Source organism: Diabrotica virgifera, chromosome 4 (genome assembly GCF_917563875.1).
Source record: "Diabrotica virgifera virgifera chromosome 4, PGI_DIABVI_V3a".
NCBI classification, from domain to species: domain Eukaryota; kingdom Metazoa; phylum Arthropoda; class Insecta; order Coleoptera; family Chrysomelidae; genus Diabrotica; species Diabrotica virgifera.
Genome location: NC_065446.1, coordinates 19,427,261 through 19,446,884, shown reverse-complemented (window position 1 = coordinate 19,446,884; position 19,624 = coordinate 19,427,261). Strand labels below are relative to the sequence as shown.

The 19,624-nt window shown below is 30.2% G+C and overlaps 1 long non-coding RNA gene across 1 annotated transcript; it reads right to left on the bottom strand.

Annotated features, from left to right (window-relative positions):
- Positions 1-2,249: 2,249 nt before the first annotated feature.
- Positions 2,250-3,251, bottom strand: LOC126883478 (uncharacterized). Its single transcript, XR_007697666.1, has 2 exons — positions 2,901-3,251; positions 2,250-2,592 (listed from the first exon to the last, which is right to left on the bottom strand). It is a non-coding gene; the product is annotated as an uncharacterized LOC126883478 (long non-coding RNA).
- Between the last annotated feature and the right edge of the window lie 16,373 nt (positions 3,252-19,624).

Below are 19,624 nucleotides of genomic sequence, written 5' to 3'. Positions count from 1 at the left end.
TTGTTATGACTTTCGTTCTGCCCTTGAAGACGGAGCCGGTGTTTATTGTTATCGGTTATAAAAGCAGAAAATTATAAAAATAGCTAGATCCCATTTAAACCAAAAACTGTTCATTTAGTATTTTTTATTTAATTTTGTTGTGCGTGCTAAAAAATAGTTTACCGTGAAAGTGTCAGTGTTCTATTGTACATGATTTTTAAAAATGAGTATATAAAAGGAAACAAATACTAAAATTATTGGAACTAAAGGATGATTTATATGGCACTCAATGTATTATTAAATTTCTTATCTTAATTGGCAACTGACATGTCTATCTCAACAAAAAAGTATATAAAAAAATAAAAAAAAAATAAAATACAGGATCCTTCGTAAAAGTTATATTTAAAAGACCCTAATAATGGTTACATCACAAAACAAAACGTTTTCGGATTAACAAGTAATCCATCATCAGTGTTAAGCCAATAACATGCATGCGTGAGCCACCAAAAAGTTATGGGTAAAAACCCTTTAAAAGATATAGTTGACATTCAATTTTCAATATGTGAGGTTCATCCCTTTCATATCACATCCACGTGGGTTAGAGTCCTGTGTTGCCCTGGGTAATATCCAGGAATATTTGCAACATCTAACTATTTTAAACATAATATCTAGTATAATATAAGGTCTTATACCTTTTAAAGGGTTTTTACCCATAACTTTTTGGTGGCTCACGCATGCATGTTATTGGCTTAACACTGATGATGGATTACTTGTTAATCCGAAAACGTTTTGTTTTGTGATGCAACCCTTATTAGGGTCTTTTAAATATACCTTTTACGAAGTATCCTGTATTTTTTGTGATTTATAGTATACAGCCAGCTACAGGAATTTTATTTTCCTCGTGGATTGTTAAAAAAGTATATCTACGAAATAAATTATTTTTCAAACTCTTTCAAACTAGTTTGACAAACAGTTTGAGTTTTCAAACCTGTACGATTGACCAGTTTGACTTGACTTGAATTATTTGTCAGAAGGATTGACTTGAGTTTGATTTGAAATTAAGTCAAACTCAAGTCAAGTTCAAACATTCAAGTCAAACTTGTGCAACTCTATAAATGAGGTGTCACATGATGTACTTTCCTATTTAAAAAAAATCAAAGTTATGCTTGTCACCTGAAGAGGGATCGCATAAAGTTCGAAACATTGATGCTGTAATATACTATGATTATTTTAAAAATCGACCTGTCCGAGCGTTTTGCTTACGTGCTAAAAATAAATAAGTTAATAAGGGAGGGTAACACGTATTCCAGCGCATTGTATAATTTACATAATGGGTCTATTGAATAAAAAGAAGTATTTGCTTTTACTTACAAGTATTTAAGTATTTACTTAATAGTAATTGAATAAAGTCATTTCTTTAATGCTTTATTTAATGACTATTAAGTAAATACTTAAATACAAGAAAGAAAAAGCAGTTCTTTTTATTCAATAGACTCATTACATATCATTGGGTAGAGAGTTTAAATAAAAAAATACTGAGCTGTCATTTAACCTTACATAAACATTAATAATAAAATTTATTTGTGTGTATGAAAAATTTTTTGCTGTACTTACTGGATATCTTGCACTAAATATATTTCTCTTTCAATCTAGATACATAGGTATATATTCCCGATTCCGTGCACAAACAAAGTGAAATAACCCTAAATCTTCTACGCCCTGCTCGACCCCTCCAACAAGGGATCGGGAGGCGATAGGGCGAGGGCTCTCCCCACATCTCCCCAAGAGAGGCGATAATGGCGGTCTGAACTCTGCTAATCACGATAACAAGCCCTAAAATATACTCTATGATTTAATAACTTTAATAATGGGCGTGGAGTGTTGCCTACGAGTGTTTTTGGGCTGGTTCCTTCGACAAAGATTAAATATTCATGGAGCTGTATTGTAAGTTTATTTAAAGTCAGGATAGGGCTTAGTGATCAACATTTTATTTATAAAGATGACGATAACACTGTAGTGAAAATATGCATACAACCGTAGAAAGGTCAATTTTTCATGAATTTTTTCAGTTTGTTATATATTGTTATGATCTTGAAACGATTGAGCGATGGACTACCCAGCTAATTGAAATAATATCCGAAAATATTACCTCAACTAACCAAGATAGCCATCGTTACACCCTTAGCTTAGCTCAGTCACTCAGGTGTGTGTTCGTCTTGTCCTAACCTCAGATATGAACTATGAAAATTGGAATGGAAGCAAACAAAACATAGTTTTTAACTAATCATGTTTATTGTTCATAAAGATATAATAAATAAAATGACTTAGTAAATTGCATTAACAAATGTATTTAAATTCTTGCCAAAAACTAACAATTCTGGATTATACTTATGGCTTTTGGTAGCTGATGGTATCTTCTTGATGTCGTATGGTACTGCTGTTGTAGACTTCTCGTAGGCCTGGGCAGATCTTCGGCCCTAGGCCCCTGCAGCTAAAGGTGTTGGATGCTGGAGTCTGGATGTCAAAGTCCCCATTGTGTCAGCCTTAGTTCCATCACCGGTGTGGATGGTTTGAAGCTCCCAAAGGGAGAAAAGTGATTTCTTTCCAAAAAAACTATAAAATAGAGACACATATCAATCATCAAGAAGAAAAACCAACGTGTGCCATCTGCCGTTCTAATCGTCAGAAAGAGTAGCAGATGACAAGAATAAATCAAATGAAATTTAGATGAGAATAGTTAAAATTCTGATTACTAAACGTGCATACATGTAAATTAAAAGATAATTATATTTGAAACTAAAATATCAGAACACATGGTCTGACATTGGAAGTTAGGTTAGATAAAAAACAATATAAAAACTGTTAGATGGAGAAATATAATTACTGTAAGAAATTATTAAAAAAAACTATATGCAGCTCACCCCAAGAGGAAGATGATTTGTTGAAATAGAAATGATTTATTTTTCGAATTACATGCCTTTTTAAGGATTAATTTTTCCCTTCCAGTGTATGTCAGGGAGTAGGGGGTCAAGTCGATGAAGTGACACTGTCATTGAAAACGACATTTAAAATGACAACCAAGTACTATGAAGTAGCGGCATGTTCCGTATTGAAAATACAGATATTTGGAGAGTATGAATATACGAGGTATGTTCAGTATGATGATTTAAATGAAAGAGATATATTAAATAGAAGATAATAAAAGAAGGTAATAAAAGAGAGCGCCAACCGATTTTTAAAGGGGAAAATGGGTAAACCAATTAGAAGAAGATAATGATTAATGAAATATTAAAGAAAATAAGGCAAAATAATTATTTAAAAATAAAATATCAAAGATGTGACGTTTGTAACGTTACAATCTGCTTTCTATTACTTTTATATTAATTATTATTTACTTTATCAATTATTTAATTAACGCAAACCATACATAAAAATTAAGAAAGAATCTCAGGGTGCCTTTTTATAACATAAAAAATGTCTAAATTATCTTATGTTATACTTATCTTCTCTCGTGGTTTCAGTATCTCTTAGTTGATCCTTATCGGGATAAAATAGGAAAAAGGAATAAATAGAAAAATCATAAATAAAAACATACAATTACCTTTATTATCAAAAGCAATGTTCTGTAAATTTATCAATTAAATTCTGTGGGCATAACTATCCAAAAGAAACTTTTACCATATAAATTAATCTAATTCAAACAAATATTTATCGCTTTGTTCTTGATACCATTAATAAACCCAGCTAAACAAACAAATTTGGTATTCGCAAAATTACTTATACTTCCTATTAAATTTTTGAAATGTTGGAATCTTAAATTCATATGCCTTTACGTAAAAAAATTAACTTCTGATTATAAAAAAAAATCTATCACATAGGTTATTGACTGACCTTTTTGATTCACACACAATGATGTCTCCTCTTGACCCAAACAGCTCCTCCTTGTTGATTATGTTAGGCTACCAATCAAAGCCCTCTCCGTTCTCAGCAAACAATCCAGCAGGATACCAGCAACTATTTCTCCAAAAACACAAGCCAGGCTTCCTTTGACCAGGACTCGTTCAATAAACTCCAAATCTCTCTCCTCTCTTTCTTTCAACAATAATCTCCTGAGACCCAAGTACCTTCTTTACTTGGTGTCACAAATAATTTTAATAACGATAATTCTTGTAACTTACTCTCTTAGACTTTACAGAATCAAAGAGGTATTTCTTCTCGATTTGATTTGTCTCTCGTTCCACTTTTCAGCTACTCTCACTTATCAAACACAACCACTAGTACTTGCTTCTGAACTACTCACAAAAACTGTTGACTGCTCCTCTCGGCTGCCAGTAACACAATAATCCCTCTTTTCCAAACTGTCTCAACATTCAAACAAAACTTTCCCCATTCCAAATTTCCAAGCCAATCAGAAACATTTCTCTCTCCCCATTCTTTTTTTTTTCATTCGAAAACCCACTCATAATTTCAAAATTATTCCTACCATCATACTAATCACTTTCGGGAAATTCTACAAAATTTACTCGGGGTTAAACAAAAAGCTTAAAATTCCAAACTTTCTTTACCTTAATTTTCTAAGAACTAATTACCTATGGCTTCTATCTTTCCCGTAATAAACAATCGGTTTAAAATACTAATCCTAAAAAACTTTCACTTCACTTTTATTTACAAAAATGTTTTTAATATTCTTCATGGAAAAATTCATTAAGGAGAAACCATTTTGCGTTGAAAGCTAACTTCTAATAAATATTTACAAATCAATGTACAGGGTGTATCAAATTGATGTGCCTGCGTTATATTAAAAAAAATAAAAAAATTTATTTTCTATCTTTGATAAATTGAAACACAATAATATTTATTAGATATATAATAGGTAGTTGAAATTGCCTATTATTATATAAGAAAAAGTTAACAATTCTACATCCCTCTCGAATACCCCTCTCTCGAAAGTGAAAAATATACATTAAAAATAAGTCCGGAATTGGATAAAATGACTAATTCTAAGCAACTTTTGTTCTATAGAGATTTTTCCCTAAGTCAATACTTTTCGAGTTATTTGCAAGTGAATATGTTCATTTTTAACAGAAAATATTTTTGGACGGTTTTCCGGAGATAACTCGAAAAGTAAGCATTTCAGCGAAAAAATATTCTTAGCAAAAATATAGGCTCTAAAAAAATGGTGTATGCTTGAGGTCTGTAGACCCAGTAGAAGCAGAGTTGTAGCTAATGAAAAGTAGGTTCTTCTTCATCAAATTCCAAATCGAATATTTCACTGTGAAATAACCCAAAAACGGAGCACTTTTCGGGGAAAATTCATTTTAACTTTTTTAAAGTGTTAAAAAAGGGTTATTTTTGTTAAAAAAAAACTTGTGACATTAAAAGTAAGTGAGTTACGCTCAAAATATTGTTGGTCCCTTTTATTTTTTGGTAAAAAAATTGCGAAAATCACCTCCTAATTAGCATCACAAATAAATGTTATCATTACCAGTTCACAATTTATACTTTGCTTATGTACCTATTATTTATATGATCTGTAAATTTCATCGGTTCAAAGTGCTTATTTTTGAAAAAGCTGTAGTTAAAATGGCTTGAACTAGTATCTAATCACGAGTTTAGGCAAATTTTGAACAGTCATAGCATAACCAATTTTTGTTTAACAAGAAAACAAAAAAGCAAAAATATTCAGAAAAGCAAAACGTACATTTTATTACTCTTTCAGATTGTTGATATTACTAAAAACTTTTAAGATAATTCCATGAAAAATTCTATTTTTTTTTCAAATAAAAAAAAATATTTTATTTTAAACCCAATTTTTTTCAAAAATGAACAATTTGAACCAATGAAACTTATAGATAATATAAACAATACACATAAGTAAAGTAACTTGTGAAGCGGTAACGATTAATTTTATTTGGGAAGCTAATTAGGGGGTAATTTTCGAGATTTTGAGAGAGCAACAATATTTTGAGCGTAACTCACCTATTTTTAATGTTAGAAGTTTTTTTAAAAAACAAAAATAAATCCTTTTTAAACACTTTAAAAAGTTATAATGAATTTTTCCCGAAAAGTGCTCTGTTTCTTGGGTATTTCACATTGAAATATTCGATTTGGAATTTGACGAAGAAGAATATACTTTTCATTAGCTACAAATCTGCTTCTACTGTGTCTGCAGACCTCACGCGTACACCATTTTTTCCAGTTTTTAATAAGCTAGGTATATTTTTATTAAGAATATTTTTCGCTAGAATACTTACTTTTTGAGTTATCTACGAAACCCCGTCCAGAAACATGCTTTTTTTTGTTGAAAAATGAAGGAATTTACTCGCAAATAACTCGAAAAGTATCGACTTATATAAAACTATATAGAACAAAAGTTGCTTAGAATTAGTCATTTTATCCAATTCCGGGCCTACTTCCAACGTATATTTTTTCACTCCCGAGAAAATATTTTTCACCCCGTATTTCCTAATTTTTGTAAAATGGAGGGGATGTAGAATTGTAAACTTTTTCTTATATACAGTACAACCTGCCATATCCGGACCTGTCATATCCCGACCTCCCCATATCCGGACGTTTCTGCCGTCCGGATCTACCGAGAAAGGCAGTCCTGCTGTTGGACAACGCACCCTCTCATCCCGACCCCAAAGAACTAAAAGACGGCGAAATAATGTATTAAAGAATCTTAAAACATGTCTGTCGACGAAAGTTGGAAGTCTGGAATCTATGAAGGAGATAACGTTTCATAGTGGTCTTTCAAAGTGATCTTTTGCAAACGTAAAAGAAGTGGTCTTTATATCCGGATTTTTTCATATCCGATCGGTTTGTCGCCACATTGATCCGGATATGGCAGGTTTTACTGTAATAATAGACAATTTCAACTACCTATTTCCAAATTTTCATCCTTCCTTTATTTTTTTGGAGGTTTTCGTAAAATTTTGTGTGCCTTGATCGGGCTAGAAGCACTATTTAGTATTCCGGTTATGGTACAGAGATGCAGAGATGTCGGATATGTGTTTCATTCACTTTGAGAAGGACTTGAATATTTTGGCCATATTATGCGACACCCAGTGAGATATAATATACTCCATTTAATAATCCAAGGCAAGGTAGACGGAAGAACCAGTCCGAAGAGGAACTTCATGGATTAAAAACCGATTAAAAACCTGAGAGATTGGTTTAACAGATCCTCTGCATCCCCTTTCCGAGCTGCCTTCAACAAAATTACTATAGCCAATTTGATAGCCAACGCTCGATAATCGAGCACGGCACGTAAATAAAAAGAAACCAATATTAAAATTTAACTTTACAGCTTAACGAAAGAATTATTAAACAAAACTACATACCTACTTTTAAAAAATTTTCTTCTTAGATATACCTATGCGTGACTGTGTGTAGATTTTTTAGTTTCTGTCATAACAGCTTTATAGTTCACTAGTCACGTAGTAGCAAAATAGACACAGCATCTGCTTCTTCACAACCATTTCGTATTTTTCTAAGCCAGAATTGTAATTTCACGTGGCCAGACATCTCGTAACGCGACAGTTCGTAACCGCACAAATGGTAATGGACAATTCGTAACGGATAATTCGTAACGGCGACAGCTCGTAACTGAGACAGTTCGTAACTATACATATTCGTAACGGAAAATTCGTAACGTCAAGATTGAATTATTCTAAGTATTTATTTTTGTTACCGTAGAGACTAACTTTTATTACAGTTTGCAAAATTTTATTACATTTAACAAAAGTTATTCTTCATAAAATGCTCTGCACAGTCTAAAATCTAAAACTCATGCATCAGATATCGAATTTTATCAATTTTATATAAGGTTTGTCAAAAATATGAATTTCGTTAAAGAGTACAGTACCTTTATATTCCAGAATATTAAAAATTGTTATTATGAAAAATTGTTTGGAATTAAAAACTATATTTTGATATACGATAACATCCTGCTACTTGAAAAAAAAAATTCAATTTTTTCTCAAATTACGGATATAATACCCATCAGCATTTTATTAAAATTATGATACCTACTAACTATATGATACTAACTATATTATTATCAATTTTACGAAAAAAAAAGTTATTCTTCATAAAATGCTCTATCTGGTCTAAAATCTAAGATACAACCATCAGATAACAACCTTTTTCAGTTTTATATGAGGTATGTTAAAAAATATTAATTTCGCTTAACAGGTAAGTGGCTTTATAGTTCACAATATTTTAATTAGAAGGATGTAATTGAACATTGAAACATAGTTTTTAATTCCAAACATCTTTTCTTAACAACAATTTTCGATATTGTAAAATATAAAGGTACTTTACCCCTGCGTAAAATACAAATAAATATTTGATGGTTGCATCTTAGATTCTAAATGATTCAGAGTATTTTATAGAGAATAAATTTTTTCGTAAAACTGATAATAAAACAGTTATCAATAGGTTCCGCAGACATAATGTACTTATAGTAATTCAATTTTTTTTTTGTTGAACATTATTATTGTTGAAGCTTTTTATTAAATGAATGTAAGTTTTACAGAAAAAAGTTTTTATCACTGTGTGTAATAGTTTTTTATGATATAAGTGTTAAAAGTACAATTTTAAGGTACGCATGTGAAAGCTTGCAGCATGAGCGAAGCGAATTCTGCAATTTACATGAGTGCCTTAAAAATGTACTTTTTAACACATATATCATACAATATTTTTTCTACAAACGTTATAAATTTATAAAATACAATATTTTTGTTAATTGCTGAAACCATGAACCCTATGACCCGTAAAAGGTAGAACTGGTTGTCTACATTCGAGGGGAATGTCTAAAAATTCTTAGCGAAAATATTATACCGTTACATAAACTTGTTTTTTCTACAAACGTGTTAAAAATGCAATAATACAGTTTAAATTAAATTTTAAAAAACCTTTTAAATTACCTTTTTTAAATTGCGCAAGTTGTACTATTAATATTAATGTTAACAAATGAAATATAAATATTTTGACGTTTCACAATTTGACAATTCACTTTTAACTGCAGTGCCTTAAAAATTTTAAAGCACTAGTGCCTTAAAGTAGCGTTTTTTACGCTCCTGTGGAGTGCTAAAAATTGCATTTTTAACACGGTTGTAGAAAAACATTTTTTTAGCTGGTAATTTTCGGTTTTTGTATTACATTTCTTTATCTTTCTTAATTTTCTCAAAAAGAAATTGTTTATTTCATTTCTAGAGTAAATTAATAGTGCATTTTAAAGATTGCATCCTAAGCTTTAAAAAGCACCTGCAAAATTGTAACAAATCTGTTCAAACATGAGCAATACCGTCTTAAAGTGGTAGTAATTCTGTAAAACTACGAAGTTTTCAAAAATTACATTTTTTGAAACGTCGTATCATTTGAATTAAATTTTTAAGATTTTTTTTAATGAAACATCGTTTGGTATGATATTTGAAAGGTAAGTTGCGCACATTTGAGAGTTTTATAGGTAAAATTGTATTAGGTAATCATTTTTAAATCATTTTTAAACAAAATTCATGTAAGTCTCACTTTCCGCCCACACCGTATTTATGCCCATAAATTTTATTTATTTTTATTATAACCAGAAGATAGCTTAATTGTTCTTTTTTCATGTACAATTTGTAAAATTTCATTTGGTCCATTAGTTAAAGAATTATATTAAAATAACTCAACCGTGCACTTCGCGGACCGCTAGTTTACAGTGCGCCAATGTTTGTGAGAAGGGTGACTTTAGCGTTATAAATAAAAAAATATAGAAGCTATAGATTTCATTTTAGAAAAATCTTTATATAAGATTTTTTTTAATTATATGAATTTTTCAATGTTCAGGTCAGTTTTTTCTAAGATTTATATTTTCGGAGTTATTTAAAAAAACAACTAATTTTGCAGTTCATTTGTTTAATAAAAAATGAAGCACCAACTTCTGGAATATAAGTTTTTGATATGTTGTTTATGAAACATTTCTTAATCAAATTACAAAAAGTTCTATCTTGTTTGATTTTTTTCCGAAGTCAAAATCTATATTGACTCTCCTAAATATCGTAATCTCAACTTTGACTTTAAGTCCTGTACTGGTTCTTCCCGAGTATCTTTAGATATGAAACAAGTTTTCTAATATCCTCTTTAAATCAGTATTTTATAAATTATAGAGTATGTAATGACGGCTTTACAGCTTATTCGTTAGTGGGTGTGATCTAAATTGGTGCTCTATAATTATACTTGTACAAAAAGCGTTACACTAATTTAATGTTTTTTGGAAAACTTTTTCTTAACGAAACTTTTATCATTTTGTTCATATTTAAGAAATAGACAAATATATCTAATGATAGTATATTTTACGTACTGACATATAATTAATATATTTTTAAAATGAACAATTTAGATATAAATAAATCAGTAGTGTAAGAAGGTAATTGAAACCAAATAATTTCTAAAAAAAATAGTTCGAAAAATGGTGGGTGATTTATTAAAATACAGAAGAATGACAAAATGGCTGTAATGAAATAGGTTATTGATCATGTCCTAAAAAAGGGGCTAAATGGAACTACAACGTTAAAGAGGTTTCTTTGTTTCATATGTTTAATGGACGCCCAAATATAAAAAAACTGCGGAGTGCTACTATTTAAAAGGGTGCGTTTTTTAGAAAGGGGTGACAGTTCATCCTATGCACTAGGGTGCATTAGGATGAATTGTATGCATTATTCGTACATATCCATTTGCAAAAAAGTTGTTCAAAATGAAATTTCCTATCAAAATGTCACTTTCTAAAGTCAAAAATAATATTTTTTTTTGACAAAACACATTCAAAAAACGAAGCAAAAGAAACACGAAAGAACACGATTTTGTTTTTTATCCCATTACTATTTTTGAAGTTACCTATACTTCTTTAGGCACGAGGGTGAATTTTTACATTCCTTGGCGCATGCGCACACCGAAAATATGGAATTAGTCGCTACATCTTTATGTAGCGCAAATAAGGTGCGTGAAAAGAATATATTATTAGCGTTTTTAGTAAATATATTTATTATAATTTTTATGTCTGTGGATTTGTCTTCCTCCTTATAAGTATTATTGAAAATGTTTATTTTCAATTAATGTATCTGTCACCGTGATTGTAATTATGTCCGAGAAATGATCGACTGAATACAAAAGCGGTGGTAGCTGATCGGTAGAGCATTCGCCTAGGGATCGAGAGGTCCCCTGTTCGAATCCTGACAAAGTCATAATATCCACTTTTTCTTTGTTCTTTCTAAAATTAGTTTAATATTTAAATAAAATACAAAAAAAGTAGATAGGTATATTGATTTCGTTGAAATCCTATGAAGTTAGATTATATTATAATAGAAGTATAACTTCTTACGTGCGTACAAAAGTACACACACATTCTTTTTTCCACGGAGATATAGGTATAGACATTGCTTCATAGAAAAAAAAATTATTCTTTCTTTTTAAAATGACGTTTGGTAGAAGTCTTTAAAATTCATAGTATTCGGGATGCGATTTACTCTATTTTTCCGCAAACATTGTTCTATAACTTTGAAGATAAAATAGAGAATGGATCACAGGCATGGGGCAGATATGTGCCTAGATGAGCTATATTACATAATTACTATGGTAAGAGTAAATAAAAGCTCAAAGATTAAACAAGAATAATGTCAAACGTTACCAAAAAATTATAGTGCTCGACATGTGAAAAATGCAGTGGGGGACAAACGAGGATTGAGTGAAATATTGAGATAAAGGAAGCAATAAACAGACGGTATCACAAATTGTAAATGAAGGCCTTAAATAAGAACCAATGAGGACAAATATCTTCCTTTTTGAAGATGAGGAGATATCGGATGGTAAGATAATATATCCACTCTATTCTTCTTTATGGTGTCGAAGCTTGGACTGTTAATTTTGCTTAATGAGAAAGCTGGAAGCTTTTGAGATGTGGCTTTTTAGGAGAATTTGAAAATACTGTGGACCGATCATATTACGAACGAAATGGTGTTGCACAGAATGGGAAGAGACCAGTGGCGGCTCGTGATTTTTACAATAGGGGGGGCTATACCTAACTGTACAATATGTAGGACAAATTCGCACTAGCAAAAAAATACGCCAAAAAAATCTAATTTAAGGCCCCATTTTTTGACCATTTTTTATTTACATTTTATAATATCATCATAATTCATAATTTCATAACATCGTATCATTTTAAAAATAGTTAGTCTAATTTTGTAAAAGTGTATTACCCAAGTTTGTGTCGTTTATTTGTTCTTCTATCTCTTCTAACACTTCTATCTCTGTAAGTAGATATGCATATCAAAATAAATAAAGATTTGAAGTTTTGCAGTCCATACAGGTTGAAGGTTCACATTTTTTAAGATATTCAACTGAATTTTCAACGAAAACTTTTCGTTTATAAATTCGCAAAAGTCTGTGTGTTATTGCGCTGCCGCTCCTGCAATATTCAGATCAGATTTATCGATGGATTCTTATGTAGTTTTTTCTTCTGAATCCAAATCTGAAAACGGCATTTCGATATCTCTAACCGTCTTCGAGATAATCGACCTCAAAGTCTAAAATGTGACGTCACAATCCATTTATTTTCTGCCGACACACTACACCTCAGCTGAAATCGTTGCTAGTAAGTAGGCTAGTTTTTTAATCTTGATTTGTTAAGCAAAGCATAGGTTATTTACATTATTTGACTTTGACACTTCGTGAATGTCAAACTAAATTTTAAATTAGGTATTAATAAAATATCAATGACATTTGATAGTGAATTTAATTAGGTATTATATAAAATAAATAAGATGTACAAAAATACAATTTGAGTATATTTTAAAAGCAATAATTTATTAACCGCTTTAAAAAGGTTTATACGAGTATACGCCCTCCCCTTTAATGATAAATGGACTGTTCCATTCGTTATGAAAAAAATGAAAATTGTTATTATAGTCGGTTCGCTAAACTCGACACAGCTGGCTAGTGATTTTAGTAGGTAATTTTTTTGTTTTTTGCGAATTTTGACAAAATTGGCAAAATTACTAATTATTTAGTACTTATTAAATATTTAGTAATTATTTGTTTGCCAAATTGGCAAAATTATTGACTAAAATCACTAGCCAGTTGTGTCTGAGTTTCGCGAACCGACTACATGAAATAATATTGTTTGAAATAAAAATTTATCGTTTGATATGTGCAATTACATCCTTCTAATGGAAAAAAATATTTGAAGATTTTTCTCAAATTATGGATACCAACGACATTTTCATTTATAACTCTTTTATTTTTAATTTGACGAAGAAAAGTTATTCTTCACAAAAAGCTCTTCATGGTCTAAGATTTATAATGCAACCATCATATATAAAATTTTATTAATTTTATACGAGGTATATAAAAAATATGAATTTCGATCAAGACTAAAATGCCTTTATAGTTCATAACATTTAAATTAGAATGATATAATTGCACACTAAAACATAATTATTAATTCTTAACAACTTTTCATAATAGCAATTTTCCATATTATGAATTAAAATACGTAAATAGACAAAGTTTTCGTTATGATAATGCTCGCATTTTCAGCTTGTTTTAATACTAAAAGCGGCCTACTACCTACACGGTAAATTATCGATATTTTGCTTTGCATTACAGATTACAGATATCGGAAAAAGTTATTTGAACAAGTTGTTCCAAATATTATTTTAAACCCACATACCAAATTTCATCACAAAATTCGCACTTTTAGTTTCATTATTTGTAGTCAGGATTCTAAAATTAGAGCGAAGGCTGCTGGCCGATTAGCCGCCCTTGCTATATCTCCAGGCAGCGTGTGCATTAAGCGATAATGCAGCGCTAAGGAGACCAGGTCTCCTTAAACGCTGCTGGGCTGCGCGGAGCATTAGCAAGGGAGACTTTCCGGCCAGCAGCCTCCGCTCCAATTTTAGGATCCTGACTACAAATATTGAGGCTAAGCCTCCCTTGCCTCCTCTGACCAGCGGCCACTGGAAGAGACAGAGTACTTTTGACCACTATTAAAACGAGAAAATCGGCATATTTGGGGCACATACTTAAAAATGATAAGCACGAGCTATTACAGCTAATTATGAGGGGTAAAATCGAAGGAAAAAAAATATTCGCTACTGAACCGGGTTAAACAGACACACGCTTTTAAGAAAAGCAGAAGATAGAGATGAATTTGCAATGGTTATAACCAGCCTTCATGCGTGGAGATGGCACAAAAAGAACAATAATAGGACAAAGAGGTAATCATATTACACCAATAATACTTATTAAGGTTCGGTTGGAAATATGGGATTTCGAGATTAGATAGTACGGTGAGCAAGTTAAATAGTTTATAGCAAAATAAATATCTATTATTGGTACCTACTTAGGTATAGCATGTGCTTGTACAATAGACAAAATATGAAAATATTGATAAGCTTAAAAAATAAAAAAAATTAGGGTAGAACAATTATTATTTTATATTATATCTATCCAAAAGACCATATTATTCAATAGAAGAATTTCTTAATGAATAACTAAGAAAATTGGGTTCCATACGCAGTAGCATAAACTTGTCAGTTCCTTATGTTGTACCTATTTTATTTTTTTTTTGTTGTATGTTCAATTTGCAATTTATATATATTTTGCAATAAATTTTTTTGTCTTGGCTTTTATATCTTATACTTTACATTATTGACGATTGATCTAATTTTAGTAAATTGTAGTTGTTATTTGTTATTTTTATTATGTTTTTCTTTTGACTGTATGTAAGCTTTGTCCATAAAATTGTAAAAATTTTCAGTGATAATAAAGTATATTTCTATTGTAGTAAAGAAAAAAGAGACGTTCTCACAAACAATTTATTTTACAACTCACGACCGGTTTCGCTGTCTACAATATTCACAGCATCTTCAGGTCACGGTAAAAGTAAAATTAAATGCTACAAATAACAAAAAACCAGAGTTAGTTAAGTGGTCTGGTTGAAATCAAAGGGTAAAGATCAAGCCAATATTAAAGTATATATATTTATGCATACATATAAATACTAAAATGTACGTAAATATGGTTTAACAACCCTCACACTCACAGACATGCAAGCATTCAAATGTAGTGGCAACTAAAGTATGTCAAGTATAAGTATAAAATGTACACTTACTTTCCGGTATAAGGAAAGAATATGGTAGTATTCAATATCATACTTTTTCTCCAAATTATGCTAAAGGGAGAGATGGTAGAGGGACAGATTTGATTGTAATGTACAAACAAAACAAAATAATTGGCAGGATCTTGAGGGGATTAGTAAGGGAACACGACATTAAACCGTGAAACCAAAAATTGTTAGTTATATATAAAGTGATGTTATTTTTAAATTTTTTAAAGTGTATATTTTTAATTTTATTGGGATTATTAGATGTTGTTCTGGATGTTCAAGAACTGATGGATGTAAGATTGGTTGTGCAATTTTCTTAAAACCAGAATTGGTCAGTTGTGTATTATTTGTGGTGTGATTGTGAAAATGTTTTAATTTTGATTTGTTGGAAACATTGAAATTAAACTGAACAATAGCAAATAGGTAAAATTTGCTAAAATTTAAAAGTGTCAAACAATAAAATCATTAATAAATAATTCAGAATTAAATTCAAATGTGAAGGTAACTAACTGTACATGAAATTAAATTTATAGTAATATAAAGTTATGATGATTTGTGCAGCAATGAATGAGATTTTATGAGATATTACTAAAAAGTTAGAAAAAGGCAAATATGAAAAAATAGATGAAAAAATGATTCATTTATGTTAATATCTGTTGAATGTAATAAATAGTTGAGTAGATTGAAAAATTAATCTCAAAAAATCTTTGAAAAAGTTACCTGGTTGAGCTGAATTATACGGTTTCTTTGAAAAGTTAAAAAAGTTTTTGAAATATTTTTTGTTTTAAAGTCGATAAAAATAACACATAACAGATTCTCGAACGCACACAAAGGACGTGGACACAACGGGAGTTTGGGAATTTTTTGATGAGGAAAGCAAACTGTGTACTACTACAGTACTACATCTTATTTCTTTTGGATTTTTAAGAATTGTAAAAATTCCTCTAATTTGGTTTTATTTACAAAGAAACTCAAATGTCACTGAGAGTGAGAGGTTAAGTCAATGTCAAATTCTTCTTTTGTTATGATGTAGTAATAGTTGCAGGCCTTGTCAGTTTACAATAAAATATATATTTTTCTTTTTGACAATATTGTTAATGAATAATATTGGCTAGATCTAATACAATTTTGTGCAATACTATGGTAGAAATCAATTTAAATTAACATATTTAGAAATTACTTGTGGTTACAAAAGATGAATTACAGATAATTAACAATACGGGGGGGGGGGTTTGTATTCAAATGAGGAGCAAAAACTATGGTGTAATGTTTTTTGGTTTTAATACTTATTAAAATCAGATGGATTTATTTGAAAATCAAGTTAAATTGTGACTTGTATAACTGGAAATTTACTCCAAATAAATGTAAATGAATAATTTTTTATATTTTTTATAAATTTTAAGCAAAATCTATATTTCTATTTTATTCTATTCTATTCTATTAAAATTACAGGTTGTTATAACATATGTATGTCTTAATTCTTTTAATTTAATCTAATTAGTCTACATTTAATCGCTAATCAGAAAATTATATGGATTAAAACTAGTTATTGTCGGCAATTACTAATTATTTATTACAACGCAATTAGAAAATTATTTCATAATTAATAAATATGTTTTATGCTAATAGATATAAAGTAGGTACGTTAGCAAATTATTTAATCTAGTAGGTATTTACTGTTTTCTTGTTTTATTGCTGATATATAATTAATAACAATATGCCAGGGACAAAAAATAAATGTTAAATTAATTAAAAATTAAATTTGACAACAAATAATTTCATCTCCATAAATTCATTAACTTCTCTAATGTTTTAATTAATTAAAAATTAATATTTTTTGTATTTTGACAACGACACCCGATTTGGGCGTCGAAAAGTTAATAAAATCATTTATTTAGTAAAATTGTGGCTTATTTCCCATAAAAACTAGTTAATTTCAAAGAATTAGACGAAATGTTACTCAAATCTCATGGATGGTTGTATACAGGATGTTCCGAAAAATAGTACGTTCCTTATGGTAGGGGAGCAAAGTATGCTAAATGTGCAGTCACTCGGGCGTTATGACCTATTGGATTGTGAAGACTAGGTCCTAAAACCAAAAATAGTTAAGTAAAGTTTTCCATTTTAGTGGGGACTTTTCATTTTTAATTTAATTTTTCATTTCCAACAATCGTTTTTTTAGATTATAGCACCATCTATCCATAATTCGAAAAAATGTGTCGAATAAAAGTTACTTATTTTTACGCAAGGACTCCAAACCTGCAATAAAAAATAAGGGTTCCTATTTAAGATTTTAAAGTTACCTCTAGGAGTGGAGTGGAGAGTCGGTTTTCAGGAAATTTATTCTACTACAAAACAAGTCCATCGAATGACAAATGAAATATCAAAAAGTCTCGAAGAAAAGAAATACTGCGACGCTGTATTTATAGACATCTTACAAGCGTTTGACAAAGTCTGGCACAAAGGTCTTCTTTACAAAGTAAAAATAGCACTATCCAGTAACTATTTCCTCCTACTCAAATATGATGTAGATTGTAAACAAACATAGGTATATAAAAAAAGAAGAAAAGCAATAAAAATATTCGAACTAGTTTACTAACAAAAAACTAGTTTGACTCTGACTTGCCATGAGAACGCACTGCAGACAATACTAAACGTCTTCAGTAAATATCGGATTTGATTGTTGCATTATTAGATTGACGTCACCAAATGAATGTGTCTGGATCATGAAATTTTATAAGACCTGTATATCTTGATATACTATTCTTTTTGAGAAAGCATTACATAATCGCCGCGAAGGTGTTAAAATCGGTGGTGAAATTATTAATATAATCAGATAAGCAGATGACACCGCCATAATGGCAGAGAGTCTAGAAGATCTGCAAACCCTGTTAAACGCTGTATACAACGAATGTACTGCAAAGGGCTTAACAATCAACGCAAAGAAAACAAAATGGATGGTGGTCGGAAAAATTAATATCGAAGGCTCAGTACTAATATTAGATAAAATCCTGGAAAGGGTGGAACACTTTAGATCAGTGGTTCCCAACCTTTTATGTCTGGCGACCCACCTTCTAATTTTTTTTCATATTCGCGACCCATCCCTCACCCATGATGATAGAAAAAAATAAGGAACACGGTCAATATACGCTACACAGCTACTGTAAGAGCTACGCCGCGACCCACCTGAAAACCGTCCGCGACTCACTAGTGGGTCGCGATCCACCGGTTGGGGAAAGCTGCTTTAGATGTCTGGGCAGCTGTATTGACTGCAGGGTCAGGGCTGCTTTATCCATTAGGCAATATAGGCAGTTGCCTAGAGCGGCACATTATGAGAGGGCGGCAAAAATACTGTACAAAAAATATTTGTATATAAAAATTATGGGTCTGGGTTCTGTCATTAAGAGTATGAAGCTCTTTTAAATTACTTTACCGCAAGGCAGCCAAAAAATTGTGCCCAAATAAAACATATAAAGAAATAAGAAAGAGAAAAAGAAAAATTCAATTTGACGAGGGGGCCGATGATGAACTATCCCCAGAATTCGATAGAGGGTCAAATTATAAGCAAAATTTGTTACATAAAGTTATTACAGTAAATCAAAACTTTTTGAGTTATTAAAGATAATTTTAATTTTTCGTGAGAAAAATGCATGTTTTTAACCGATTTTTCATAAATAACTAAGATTTTACAAAAAAGTTATTATTACCAAAATTGAAGCTAATAAAAAATGAAATAAACTCCTTACTGGAAAAACCTTTTAATGTTAACTAAAAGTGATTTATAGGTAATTGAATGTATATTTTTTTCGACGGGTTCCCAAATCTAAGTATTCAAGCTTGAATAGCGGGAAAATGATGCATTTTTTAAGACATAACCTTATTAAACATTTGTCAAAGTACTTAGAAATATCTATCAAATGAGCCCCCGAACAAGTTGATAGTATTAAAATTTATGCACCAAATAATTTTCAAAATTTATCTTTTAAAAATTTTTCCAAAAAAGTTATTGTTTTTTTAAATAACTCTGTTAATTTTTATGATATCAGGTTTGCCTTATATTGCTATTATGCAGTGCCTAATGGCTATTCCACCACGTTGAATTTAATATTTTAAACCCCTTACTTTTGTTAAAAATAGAAGGTTAAATGGCCCCGGTTACATGGTTTTCGCAGCAAAATTTAAGCTTTAAACGTTTCTATCCCGGTTATTTTTTACCCTACAGAAATAGTAAAAAAGGTAAAATATTTGATACAGAAAAAACTAAAATTTGGTTGATACATATATGACTTTTTACGTATATTGAGCATTTTTGAAGTTATTATAAAAAGAAAATGAAAATTACGATAATTTTAGAAATTCTGATTTTTTTAAATTATATTTTTTTTTCAAAAATATGCATTATAAACCGGTCAAAATTGTTGAAATCATTACTTATGCTAATATAAAGAAATTTTTCTAAGGATTACTATAAATTTTAATTTCTGTGATAATGGC